Source organism: Bos indicus, chromosome 14, assembly GCF_029378745.1.
Source record: "Bos indicus isolate NIAB-ARS_2022 breed Sahiwal x Tharparkar chromosome 14, NIAB-ARS_B.indTharparkar_mat_pri_1.0, whole genome shotgun sequence".
Lineage (NCBI taxonomy): Eukaryota > Metazoa > Chordata > Mammalia > Artiodactyla > Bovidae > Bos > Bos indicus.
This window is the reverse complement of record NC_091773.1, coordinates 63065998-63080482: the sequence shown is the minus strand read 5'-3', so window position 1 is coordinate 63080482 and position 14485 is coordinate 63065998. Positions and strand designations below refer to the sequence as shown.

The window sequence follows — 14485 nt, the reverse complement described above, 5'->3', positions numbered from 1 at the left end:
TTGTGATGTGTTGGGAACTCAGGGACCGCACGGAAGGGCAGGAAGAGCTTTTCCTCAAGGCTTTCCTCTGCTTCCGCTTCCAGTTCCTCACCCGAGCCCCAGGCCTTCTCCTAGTGGCCCTTCGCTTCTCCCAGAGGCTAGATTACTGGGCTGGGTAAGGGAGAGGCAGCCTGTGCGGTGGTGTCAGGGCCCGGAGTTGGAATCCTTCGCAAGGCATCTGACCCCTCTGGGCTTCAGTTCCCTCACACAAAGCAAAAACAAAACAACTTTTCCGATCGTCTCTGCTGTACCAAGCATGTGCTTGGGGGGTTTGATGTGTGAAAAGTCAGCCTCCGAGAGAGGTGGGGGACAGCAGTGTGTGAGGAGTGAGGCAGGTCCGAGAACAGCCATCCACTGTGAAGACAATGGGATCCTACCTTTGGAATACCTTGTCAAGGTAAAGCCAGCTGAAACTGCACCCTCATTTTCCTTTTCATGGAATCTGATAAAAAGTGGCTAGAATGTAAATGCATTAACTGTCACCAGTCAATAGAACCTTTTAAAGAAAATGCCAAAACCGGAAGGCACATCTTGAATGATGGTGGCTCTCTGGTCAACCAATGAGATGGTTAATTTGGGGTTGAGTTGACTCTTCTTTCTTTTCCCATAGGCAGGGCTCACTTGTCTTGTTTAAATATGTGTGTTTGTACATGTGTATTGTTCCAGGCTGACACATTTACGCTCACATATGCTTTGACAAATGGCAGTACTTGCTTGTTGTAGCACAACTTGTTTCTTTAATACATATTTTTAGTAGCTATTATTTGGTAGTTGTAATTGTGCACAGTCTAGATAAGTAATAGAAATAGTTCCAAAGAATTTTACTGAACTACTGGAAGAACTTTTAAAGAAAAAACATAAAAGTTAAATTCATTTCATTAGGTAGGCTGAGAAGATTTTTGTTTTCAGGCTGCAGGACATAAAGGTTTTTCTTTAAAATATAATTGATCAAAAATATACAAGCAACTCCTACAGCTCAACTCCAGAAAAATAAATGACCCAATCAAAAAATGGGCCAAAGATCTAAATAGACATTTCTCCAAAGAAGACATACAGATGGCTAACAAACACATGAAAAGATGCTCAACATCACTCATTATCAGAGAAATGCAAATCAAAACCACTATGAGATACCATTTCACACCAGTCAGAATGGCTGCGATCCAAAAGTCTACAAATAATAAATGCTGGAGATAGAACTGCCTTATGATCCAGCAATCCCACTGCTGGGCATACACACTAAGGAAACCAGAAGGGAAAGAGACACGTGTACCCCAATGTTCATCACAGCACTGTTTATAATAGCCAGGACATGGAAGCAACCTAGATGTCCATCAGCAGATGAATGGATAAGAAAGCTGTGGCACATATACACAATGGAGTATTACTCAGCCATTAAAAAGAATACATTTGAATCAGTTCTAATGAGGTGGATGAAACTGGAGCCTATTATACAGAGTGAAGTAAGCCAGAAGGAAAAACACCAATACAGTATACTAATGCATATATATGGAATTTAGAAGGATGGTAACGATAACCCTGTATACGAGACAGCAAAAGAGACACACACACAAAAAAATAAATAAATAAATAAAATAAAATAAAATTGATTTTATAATAAGCAGGCTGCAAAAATAACCCCACAATTACACAACTGGGAAAAAGTTTTCAACAAAGCAATGCATATAAAGGGCTTCCCAGGTGGCTCAGTGGTAAAGATTCCACCTGCTGATGCAGGAGAGGCAGGAGACATGGGTTCGATCCCTCGTTGGGAAGATCCCATGGAGAAGGAAATGGCAACCCACTCCATTATTCACGCCTAGGAAATCCCATAGACAGAGGAGCCTGGAGGGCTACAGTCCACAGGGTCCCAAAAGAGTTGGACATGACTTAGCAATGAAATGACAACAAAGCAAGGCATGAAAGGTGTCCCTCTCATGGTGGAATTGTTTATAATTTTCATATTGTGGAATTCTCAGAAGCAGTTGCCTTGGCCTACGAGTTCCTGTTGGTAACAACCACACAGAAATCCAGTGGAGGCTTCGGGATCGGGGCCCCATTCAATGTCACCTGTTGTTTTGGTTTTGGTGTGGCCAGAGGACACAAATTTGTGACCCACCACCTTCATATAGTCCACAGAACATAAATGTGTGTGGGTTTAATGCACTTTAAGTACTTTTATTCCAAATTTTAAAATATTTCACCCGCATTTAATAATCAGATTTTTTTTTTTTTAATACAAGTTTCCAGATTCTTTTGGACTCCAGCAACATTAGCCCGAGTGTTTGCAAGGCTGTGAGTGGCTCTTGTGAGGCACCAGTGTTCTCTTGAATGCTTTCTCTGCCTTTCTCCCTCCTGGAACTTCCCTTGCCTGGTCCTCATGGACATTTGAGTTTCCATGCCTGAATCACACCCTCTCAAGCAACCAAATATGCAGTTTACCTCTTTATTGGCTTTCAGTGTTAGGGAAAGTAGTGACACAGGGGAGCTTAACACAGGGAGGAACGGGGCAGTCAGCAACTCCGTCACCCTCCGCTGGTTCTTCGGCAGCAGGTCGCGCGGAGGTTGAGCTGGTGCCCATACAGAGAGTTGCAGTGCCTTCCTTTGGAACACACAGAGTGGTAGTAAATCTTGATCTTTGAACGTGTTAAAAAAAAAATCAGAATCACTTGGGTCCAAATGTAAATATATACAAACAATTTGAATAATACCATTTCAAGGATAAAAATTATATATATATAATTTATTAAGTTTATATATGCCTATATAAATTTACCTATACAAATGCACATATATACAAACATATATACATATATATGTATACATGTATATATAAATACATGTATATATGTATACAAATGTACATATATATACATATATAAATTTACATATACATATACAAATATAAACATACATACATACAAAAATATATATATTTGCACAAGACCAGCTTTGAAGAACGCAATAGCTGAAGAAACACTACGAATGTTCTTTGAGCCATGTAAGCATCATTTGAGAAACCCAAGATAGCTTTTGTGTCTTCCCAAGATAGCTTTTATTTGGACATTTGGCTTCCCTTGTGGTTCAGATAGTAAAGAATCTACCTGCAATGCTAGAGACCGAGGTTCAAGCCCTGGGTCAGGAAGATCCCCTGGAGAAGGGAATGGCTACCCACCCCAGTATTCTTGCTTGGAGAAACCCATGAACAGAGGAGCCTGGTGGACCACAGTCCACGAGTTCACAAAGAGTTGGACACGACTGAGCGGCTTTCACTTTCACTTTTGGTTTTGGTGCATTTACTAAAAGAGTAGAATAGTCTCATATGTGGTAGTCTCCCCACGTACGCATCATCAAGACCTGATGACAAAATTTATGGATTTTTTCCAGAACACTACTCTTGTCTTTTGCTGCTGACCTACATTCTATTCTTACCTCTCCTTTAGTGGGAACAGAAGTAAAGAAAGAACGTGAAACTGTAATCACTTAGTTTAATTTAATTACAGGAGAAAATTTGGCCAGGGAAGGTGTTAACACTGTTTGTTAAAATAAGGTTGTGGGATTAACTCCAGGTTGCCAGTCTCAAGAGCAGTGTGGTTCTGGCAGAATTCCTGCAGAGTTTTTCCTCCCAGAACCGGTTCTGCTGGTTATGCTACAGTGTCTCTGCACAATGACACCTGCTGGCCAGAGACATCTCCCACTGTCTAGAAGCTCTTGTTGGAGAAGGAAATGGCAACCCACTTCAGTATTCTTGCCTGGAGAATCCCAGGGACGGAGGAGCCTGGTGGGCTGCCGTCTATGGGGTCACATAGAGTCGGATACGACTGAAACGACTTAGCAGCAGCTCTTGTAATGTGAACGGGTGTCCCGGGGTCCCTGGGAATGACTTAGGTAGCATCCAGGTAAGTGAGGTTCTGAGCATCCTTGCAGTCACAGTTTGGAAGTTGATGGGGTGGGGCACAGGATAATAAAGAAGATAAAACACTGAAATGGCGCTCAGGCCGCCAGGTCTCTGGGCATATGAATAGCCGGTTTTGTGTCTTCCTCCTTCTTAGCTTTAGCTTCTCAGCTGGAAAATGACAGGAAGGGGAACCGGGCAGGGTTGACAAAGTATTAAGGTTCCATCCTTATGATTCTAGTGGAGGACTACAGGGCTAAGTTTCTTCGTGTGACTCCCACTTACAAGGTCATTCAATGTTTCTTTCTCCCCACAGCCAATCCAGTATCTACAAAGTAGATTTGTTGCTCGCTAATTTCCAAGATGAGAAATTCCCAGGCAAGCCCCTATTGAATTATTAAGGAGCGGTGAGCTCTGATTCCTGGCACCGAACGCTGGTGATGACATCATCTCAGAGCAGGAGCTCACAAACCCTAATTACAGGCTTCCTTTTCTCCCCAGTTTCTAAGGAGATTCTTGAAACCAGGCCCCTTAGTTTTGTCCACAGCCCTTTTCTCAGTTCACAGTGATTTCAAGATGAAACCAATTTCGATGTGCTACAAAGGCCTCTCTCATGTGACCACAGAGGAATTACCTGAATGTTAAAATGCTGCTTAGTGCTCGGAGGAAAAGGTTTCTATTCTGGTCTTTTCACTGGAATCAGTTTAGTTCAGTTCAGTCGCTCAGTCGTGTCCGACTCTTTGCGACCCTATGAACCGCAGCATGCCAGGCCTCCTTGTCCATCACCACTCCCAGAGTTTACCCAAACTCATATCCATTGAGTCGGTAATACCATTCAACCATCTCATTCTCTGTCGTCCCCTTCTCCTCCTGCCTTCAATCTTTCCCAGCATCAGGGTCTTTTCAAATGAGTCAGCTCTTTGCATGAGGTGGCCAAAGTATTGGAGTTTCAGCTTCAACATCAGTCCTTCCAATGAACACCCAGGACTGATCTCCCCCAGGATGGACTGGTTGGATCTCCTTGCAGTCCAAGGGACTCTCAAGAGTCTTCTCCAACACCACAGTTCAAAAGCATCAATTCTTCAGTGCTCAGCTCTCTTCACAGTCCAACTCTCACATCCATACATGACTACTGGAAAAACCTTAGCCTTGACTAGATGGACCTTTGTTGACAAAGTAATGTCTCTGCTTTTTAATATGCTGTCTAGGTTGGTCATAACTTTCCTTCCAAGGAGTAAGCGTCTTTTAATTTCATGGCTGCAGTCACCATCTGCAGTGATTTTGGAGCCTCCCAAAATAAAATCAGCCACTGTTTCCACTGTTTCCCAATCTATTTCCCATGAAGTGATGGGACCGGATGCCATGATCTTAGTTTTCTGAATGTTGAGCTTTAAACCAACTTTTTCACTCTCCTCTCTCACTTTCATCAAGAGACTCTTCAGTTTTTCTTCACTTTCTGCCATAAAAGTGGTGTCATCTGCATATCTGAGGTTATTGATATTTCTCCCGGCAATCTTGATTCCAGCTGTGCTTCATCCAGCCCAGCGTTTCTCATGATGTACTCTGCATATAAGTTAAATAAGTAGGGTGACAATATACAGCCTTGACGGACTCCTTTTCCTATTTGGAACCAGTCTGTTGTTCCATGTCCAGTTCTAACTGTTGCTTCCTGACCTGCATACAGGTTTCTCAAGAGGCAGGTCAGGTGGTCTGGTATTCCCATCTCTTTCAGAATTTTCCACAGTTTATTGTGATCCACACAGTCAAAGGCTTTGGCATAGTCAATAATGCAGAAATAGATGTTCTTCTGGAACTGTCTTGCTTTTTCAGTGATCCAGCAGATGTTGGCAATTTGATCTCTGGTTCCTCTGCCTTTTCTAAAACCAGCTTGAACATCTGGAAGTTCACGGTTCACATATTGCTGAAGCCTGGCTTGGAGAATTTTGAGCATGACTTTACTGGACATAGGAACATTGGATGTGGTCCGTGTCGTGAACTGCTTCGTATTGTGAGACGTAAATAAAGCTCTCATATTGGGTGACTTGCTTTTGTCATGTGAAGTCCGGATTTCTTCCTTTTCCTCCCGTGTGGGTCAGCCCTTTCTCTTTCCAGTGCTGTCTTTTCCAGGTACAGCCAGTGGTCCGCTGGCCAAGCGTGGCTCTACTCCATCTGCTCCTGATGGGAAGGAAACTAGCCCCTCAATTGAGATCCTCAGATCTCAGTGTTGGTAGCATCAGAGACAGGATGGTGCCAGCAGCAGTGTTTGATCACAGCCTATGTAAAGGCAGTAAACTGGAGGAAATAGAAGTATTCTAACCTTCTTGAACCCTGCAAATTATTCAGTCTCTCTTTGTTGAAAATAAGGTTATTGAAAGACTTTTAGCACCAAATCATGGCAGAGCTATTAAAATTGTCCCTGATTTATCTCACCTTTCTTCCTTTTCTCTTTCTCTCAACACTTCTTTTTTGTCTAAAGATTTAATTAGTTTTTATGGGGCTCCACTGTGTGTCAAGCAAAGTGCTTTGGAAAGTTACAGTTTCGATAGTCTTGATGAATCATGTCTTCCAAAGGGATGCTTCTGAATGAATTGTGTTCCTTTCCTACCAAACTCCAGTGCTGGACACCAGGGAGAAGGGGAGATATGTAAATACTGATTTGGGGGATTAAAAGGGAACACAAAGAACTGGTCAAAGGAAACCACACTCCTGAGTATCCATGGGTTCATGATCTAGTTTGCTTCCCTGACCCTAACCTCCTGTCAGCAGTCCAGGGAGTCCTCTTTCTGCATATCAGACAGTCCAGGATGAAATGGAGTTGATGGATATTACTAATTCAGAAAAAGTTACATCTTAATGTGTGTGCATGTGTGCTCAATTGAGTCTTGATTCTTTGTGACTCCATGGACAAACCTGCCAGGCTCCTCTGTTCATGGAACTCTCCAGGCAGGAATCCTAGAGGTGAGTTGCCATTTCCTCCTCCAGGGGATCTTCCCAACCCTGGGACTGCAACCTTGTCTCTTGTGTCTCCTGCATTGGCGGGTGGGTTCTTTACCACGGGTGCCACCTGGGAAGTCCCTTATGTCCTAATGTTTTGCCTAAGTAGAGCCCAGGTTTCAACAGATCATCCTATGGAAGAAGAGAAATATTATAAGGCATCTTCCTTGGTCTCCAAAGTAAACAAAGTATTGAGAGGCTCCTGGGAGGAGTCTTGAGGGGCTGAGATACACATTGCAAAGCAGGGCAAATGGCATTTTTATGTGTTTGCTAGGGCGTGGTGTGGATGAAGGAAACTTTCAAAGGGAAAGGTAAACATTTGCTGGAGTCTTTGTTATTGAACTTAAACAAAGCCATACCTTTGTTCCAGTTTTATAAGGTAATGGATGGCAGAAAAAGCCGTAAAGCTGGAGTTAAGTCACATTTGGACGGAATAATCTTTGGAAAGCATCTCACCAGAGCTATCAACAGCTTGATCTTTTGTTAGAATGTGGAGTATCCATGGTTTTTGGCCTGAATTCTGCTGAGGGCTCTGTAACTCACAGGCATGAACTCTTGTGTGCATGCGGAGAGTGAGACTGCATACAGATTTCATAGACTGATAATGTGTGTGTGTGTTCACCATGGTTAGTATTTATTCAGTGCTTACTTATTGATATATACCAGGCAGTCTGCCAGTTGTTTATATACCTTATGCAATATTCGTATTTTAAGTGGCTATTATTTTTCATTTAAACAATGAAGAGATTGAAGTCCAGAGAGCTTACACAGTGAATGCACAGTAGAGTGGAGACTCCCACCCTGGGAATGTCTGTCCGAGGCACGTGTTCTTTCCATACTGCCTTATTGTCTGGGGAGTAGGTGGTCATAGTGTCTTCCGCCTCCTCTCTGGCAAAGGGGCTGGCATCCCCTCAAAGCAGCCTGCTTGCTGTGCATCACGTGCTGGGGCAGGCAGTGGGGATTTACAGACAAAAAGCCAAGCAGGGTGTCTGCTGCTCTCAGAGGCCATCCTGGCTGGGCTGAGAACTCAGACACCTCTGTACATGACTGTAAAATGAGGAAGAAAGAGACAAAGCCTCCAATGAAAACAGAATTAAAGGGTGAGGAGAGTTCTGGACAGGACGGTAGCCCTGGTGTTTTATTTTTTATCACAAAATAAAAAAATTTTCTTGAGCACAAATAAGCATCCACCTACTTGATTAGTAGCCCAGTTCTCAAGTTTTCTCTTCCATTCTGAGTCTTGTCTTTTTGTCTTGATTATGGTTAGCAGCCAGGAACTTTTTGGTAACTTAATGTTTTCAAACCATTTTTTGAAACGGAAGTATAGTTGATTTACAATGTTGTGTTAATTTCAGGTGTATAGCAAAGTGATACAGTTGTATATGTTGTGATTCTTTTCAGATTCTTTTCTAATTCTTTCTAATAACCATTATAGATTATTAGAAAATAGTGAATATAATCCCCTGTATTATAGAATAGGTCCTTGTTGATTATTTGTTTTATATATAGTAGCGTGTATATGTTAACCCAAAACTCCTAATTTACACCTTCCTCCTTCCCCTTTGGTAACCAGAAGATTGTTTTCTATGTCCATGAGTCTATTTCTGCTTTGTAAACAAGTTTCATCTTTTAATTCATTTTATTTTTATAAAAGCATTTCTATTAACTTTTTAATTTAAAAATTCCCCCAGTGTCTTATTTTAAAAGCTTGCAAATGAAAAGTTGAAAGATTAATACAGTTATGACCACATACCCTGCTCTTCAGCAGGTAGAGAGGGTGCCAGCTGTGTGGGATCAGGAAAGACCCAAGGGAGGGCGTGGTGCTTGAGCTGCATCTGAGCGGGGGCCGGGAAGGGGCACCAGGTAGCAGGACGGGCCGCTCGCAGGCACAGAGACTGGGCAGCACAGCAGAACCTGGGGCGGCGGAGCTCCGAGAGAAGGCAGAGTGGCTGTGGAGGGGCATGAGAGACATTGCAAGACGGGTGAAATGCTACGGGGAGGCTTGGAGGGTGGGTGAAAGAGGCTCAAGGTGGGAACTTTAGACCCACCCATTTGGGGGACATGGAGGAGAAGGAACCAGAGAGGGCCAGAGTGGTCAGTAAGGAGAGGACAGAAGGATACGGGAGAGCAAAACAGAAGGAGAAAGTGACCAGCGAAGTGGGTAACGCAGGCGGTGGTTTCTCACAGCCGGAACCTCTGAAAGCAGCAGCAAGTTGGGAAATGGTTAGAAATGCAGATACTTGGACCTCCCACCTGCGACCTAGAGGGCAGAGTCATGACACGTTTGAACAGCATACCCCTGCTTGTAAGGATGCCACCTGGAGGAAAGCAATCTCAGTGAAGTCTGAGGTCAGGTTAAAACTGTTGGGGACAGGGCCTTTACTTACGGTCCCTAATTTATATGTGCTCGTGTTGAAAGCTTGCATTGCAGCATGGTTTACAAGACGAAGAGGCTAGAAACAGCCTCGTGTTAAAGAAATTGTTACTCCATATTCATGGTCTTTTTTTTAAAAAAAAAGAGAAAGGACTTTCTTCAGAATGTCCTGTCAAGTGAAACAAAAAGCAGGCTGCGGAACTGTGTTGACCATGCTACCATTTGTGTTGGAAAGGAAAGGATTATGAATTTGCATAGCAGGCTTCTAGAAGATACACTAGGAACTGTGACGGATACCCAAGAAACTGTTGGTTGCAGAGCAGTGCTGGCAGGGGACGGGGTGTGGTTTCCACGTTTACCCTTTTGAATTTGTGCTAGATTCAGCTATGACAAACTCAAAACAAGTTTTCAGGGTTAAACACAAATAGAAGAGGCTTAAAGTCATAACCGATAACCAGAAATCTGAGTGAGTGGCTCTTTCAGTCTGTTTCACTCCTTCTCCCACTGAGAGCTCATTATTTGTGAAACAGCCCCACCCGTTGTTACACAATATCCAGATTCTTCCTTGTCCTGAGGTGCTGCTTCACAAGACCCGTTCAGGTGACAGAGCTGAGTGGCCGAGACTGGCCGTCTGCAGAGCCACGAGGGTTCTGCCCCAGAGGGCTCACCTTTGCTCTCTCCCCAGCGAAGCCTGCGACTCCACCCTTCTTAAAGGGTCACACAGAGATAGAGTCTGTGCTTTCCAGATCAATTCACCTTCATTAAGTATCTCTCTGTTCAAGTTAATGTGAATATAACCACTCTGGACCCATGTGGAATCAAATGCCTGGAGAGAGTCTGGACAGGGAGCTCTTGGAGCGGTCTGGTCGGAAGGAGGGCTTGAACTGGGGACCGCAGTTGCAGAGGTAGTACATGTGGGGCAGTACTTTGTGGACTGTGCTGTGGGGCGAGGAGGAGCTTGGAGTCTCAGAGCAGGACTGGCAGGGTGACCAGGTATCTGAGAAGATGGAGACCGTGGTGGTCATAGCAAGTTGCCGAAGAATTTCATGGCATCTTATAGTTGAAAAATGAGATCTCAGTCTCCGTATCTGACTGAGATCGTGTGCAGTAGAAACTAGCACAACCTTGTAAAGCAGCTATACGTGCATAAAAATTAATTCCAAAAACAATAAATATTTAAAAACGTGATCTTGAAGTATCACAGTATCAAGCTAGAGATTGTTATACCTATTTAAAAGAAGAGGCCAATGAGGCCCAGAAAGGTTCGATAGTGAGTCCAAGGCCACAGTGTCAGCATTTGTACCAGGGACATAATTTTGAGCCTCTTGTACATTTTTTTTTTTTTTCCTTCCTGGGATTTCCTCTCATTTTGCCCTCCAGCTTCATAGAAAGCTCCTTCTTCTTAATAGAACTTCACCTGTGAGCTGATCCCATTTAATCCCTGTTTCCAGGGCTCTCAGCTCCCACAGGGCCTCCTTCCACAGCCTTGCAGCCTTCTGTTCCTCCTCTCTGGCTGTGTCCCATCCATCCTGGGAGAACACCTCTGCATGACCCCCCAGCACGCGCTCCTGCCCATCCTCCTGCTTCTGCCAGACTCCCCAGCTGGGTGCTCTCTCCCCATCTTCACATCCTGGCTCCCTCGCCCCAGCAACCTAGCTTCCTGTCCTTCCCTCCAGAGGTCTGGCCTCTGGAAGGGATGCAGACCCTCGATTTCTGATCCTCCTGGTCTTTTCTCAGCCTTTACTCTGTCCTCTCGGTAACTTGGATGTTGATACTGTGGCCACAGGTCTATCTGCCCTTGGCCTCAGTGATACACACTTGACTTCATCAAGTGTCTGTGACTCGATCACAGGGATACAAGCATCTTGGTTGGTGTCTCCCCTCCCCAGCTGCCTTTTCTCAGGCTCCTTCTGAACCTCCTCAGCACGAACCCTCCTCTCCCATTAGCCTGGCCTCTTTCCTCTTTTGAGAACAGCATGCACCTTCTTCTCCATTTCTCTTCCTTCTGGCTCAGCACTCCTATGGGAAATCCTTCCTGGCTGAGCTGTCTCCTTTTTTTCCAGGTTCTCACAGTATGTACACCCTGAGATACTCACCTCAGTTCCTATTTTTATACACCCCACCACAGTGAGAAATGTTGTAGCTGCCCTTTTCCCCAAGGGCAATGCCCTACCTTAGATTTCTGTTTCTCCTGTAACATCCATGTGTATCATCTTCATTAGCTTATATACATGGACATACATGATACATACATATATACATTCATACTTGATTATATAGTTTGGGCTTGATTTGGGTTTGTTGATATATAGCTAGATAACATTTTTTTGAGGATAAATCTGGTCAGAGCAACTGACTCTGCTGTATTTTATCTTGACAACTTCAGCGACTCAGAGCATTCTTGGCTCTTAGAACATTTTGCTTATGAAAGCAAGAACACTGATAAAGGAGGAACTGTGTATTTAGAAAAGTAATTTTCTCTTAATTTGTTAGACAAATATTTGTTGAGTATCTTCCATGAGCCTGGCATTGGGAACAGAAGGAGCTTGAGGCAGACAAGGCCCCTCCTCTTATGGGTTTAGAGCTGCATGGGGCAGACAGATAATTAAGTACTAAACAGATAAATGACAAGATAAATCCAGATAATGTTCAGTACTGTGAAGAAACCGAGAAAGAGCAGCATCGTAAGATGAGCTACTCGTTGTGGGAGAAGGAGAAGGAAGACAACTCTAGATGGTCAGGGCGGGGATTTCTGAAAAGTTGACATTGGACTGAAATCTGAATGAGAAGAAGGACAGGCAGTGTGATCATCTATGGGATCAGCTTTAGGGGTAGAGGGCACTGCCCATAGCAAAGTCTGGCAACTGGAAACAAGCCTGGTATATTCTGGAAATGGAGACTATTGAGTACTAAAGGAATATGGAAGATGTGGTAGAATATGTGAGTAAACCAAAAATGTATCTGTGCCTACTCACAGTATCTGTAGGAGAAAATAAAGAAATATTTATTCAGGTTGTAATCATTTCCTAAAGGTATTCTATAAATGGAGGCATCAGGAAATCTAGGAGTTTCATAGCTTCTCAACAAAATTGCAAGCTCTCTGAGAGCAGGGAGTCTGTCTCAGCATTCTTATGTCCCACCTCGTAGCATAATGGCAGACACAGAGAAAAGATATTCAGTAAGTATTTGATGAATGAATGCATAGAGGAAACAAATAATTGCCTAAGACTGAGATGTCCCATGTTAATATTATTTACTTTTAGTTTATCTTTCTATCTCAATTTGGCATTGCATTTGCACCAAACGCAATCATATAAATGGGGAAAAAATGCTAAGATGTAAGAAAACCATCTGTAAGGTCTTTCATAATTCTAAGAACAGAGAAGAAAACAGTAGGGAAACTGGCAAGGGTACGCTTAACACGTTCATATATTCTTTGTGTTTTACGGTGAAAATATGGATTTCTTCATGTATGTCGTGTCCCTGTAATTTGGAGGCTAATGTGTGCAATTTCTTGTAAAAGAGCTCTTTAGAGTCCCAACCTTAGGAAATAAGTAGCTTTCTTAGTCTCTAATCAGGGGATCTTGAAAACACAAAATACAATTGTTTAAAGAGGTAAATAAACACTTCCCATCAAACCATAGACCTTATGATTTTTTAAGTCCCAAATTGCTTTGTAGATCAAGATTGGCCTATTTATTTTAATGGCAAGCTCTTGGAAAAATCTTGGAAGTTAATAATCAAGTTAACATAGCACGTCTAAAGCACACTAATTCTGCATTTATTTTAATAAATCTTACTATACCCATAATGCACAACTGAGAGGTATTGTAACCCAGATAAAGTCACTTTTCTTGTGTACAAAATGGGAGTTGTAATTCATGTGTCAAAAAGTGATTTTATTAAAAATTATCAATTGTCATGAGACTGCTTCTGTTTCTGAAAAGGTTTTGGTACCTTTACAAATGATCTCTCTGTTGGAATCAATCTTTGAACCAATGACAAAATTAAAATTGTATTTATTATCTGCCTGAATACACTTGATTCAGTTAAAATTTTTCTAAAAAATAAATTACGTGCTGTAAGAATTATAGGAAAACAACATTTACAGCTCTTGGTTGACAGACTAATTGTTCACAGCATTTCTTTACATAATTAGGGCTTCTACTAAAGTTAAAAAGAACTTTCTGTGCTTGACATTTGGATTAACATTTGGTGAGGGAAAGTGTATTGCCCCCATACACTTTCTGTAATACACGTTTCTGTAATACACGTTTCTGTAATACACATTTCTGTAATACACGTTTCTGTAACACACGTTTACAAATAGTGCTTTGTAGATAAACTTGCAAGAAATTCATTGTCACATTTGCCTGCTGTGTATAGAGCTGCGACATGGTTGGGTTTGCAAGATGAAACAAATGAATGCTTATCAGTCCCAGCCTAGGTTTTAGTTAATGTCCTTCCATGCCCTCCTCCCCCATCCTACCACCCATTGCAGTTAAAGTTCAACCTTTTGGGTTTTAAGTGCAGCACAGCGAGACCACAATTGATACCATCAGGCACATAGACCGTGCTTTGCTAGCAGGTCAGACAGTCAGGCAAGAAGAAAGCAGTGCCAACCCTATTATAAAATCCCTACTTGTTAGGATAATTCTGGTAACATAACATAGCAGAAAAAGAAGGTAGAGTCTTGTGTTGTTTACTTTTTGTAGAATCAGGCTGCCATGAATCAAAGAGGGCCCACTGGATCTTCTCCTAAGGACCTTTCTCCATGAAGAGGACCTAAGTCTAACTGTCTCCTGGTAGGGGCCAGTGCGCTGTAGCTCATTTCACCATTGAGACCTTCTCTACTGGATGGCTCGTTGTTACAGCTCCTCCAAGGACGAGTTAGTGCATGTGTTGCAGAATATTGCCAGTAAGCATCTGTTATTTCCATAGATCTGTCCTACTCAAGTGGCCCTTTAAATATACATATTTCATTAGCTAAGCTTTCTTAGCTGAGACCTTGGGCTGACGAGGCCACAATTAATACTGCTTCCTGTCTGTCTGGGTATATGTCCACGGTGAGTAAGCATATGGATCAATCAGTGAGCCAACCATGAATCCTATTAGCTTGGGAAATACAGAACAGTTTTCTCTTCTGGCTCCTGCAGGACTCGGGAGGCTTTATGAGGGAAAGG

At 42.8% G+C, this 14485-nt stretch overlaps 1 protein-coding gene across 6 annotated transcripts in view; it reads left to right on the top strand.

Annotated features, from left to right (window-relative positions):
* Nucleotides 1-14485, top strand: part of GRHL2 (grainyhead like transcription factor 2) — a 171804-nt gene that overhangs the window by 107410 nt on the left and 49909 nt on the right. The window lies entirely within an intron of this gene.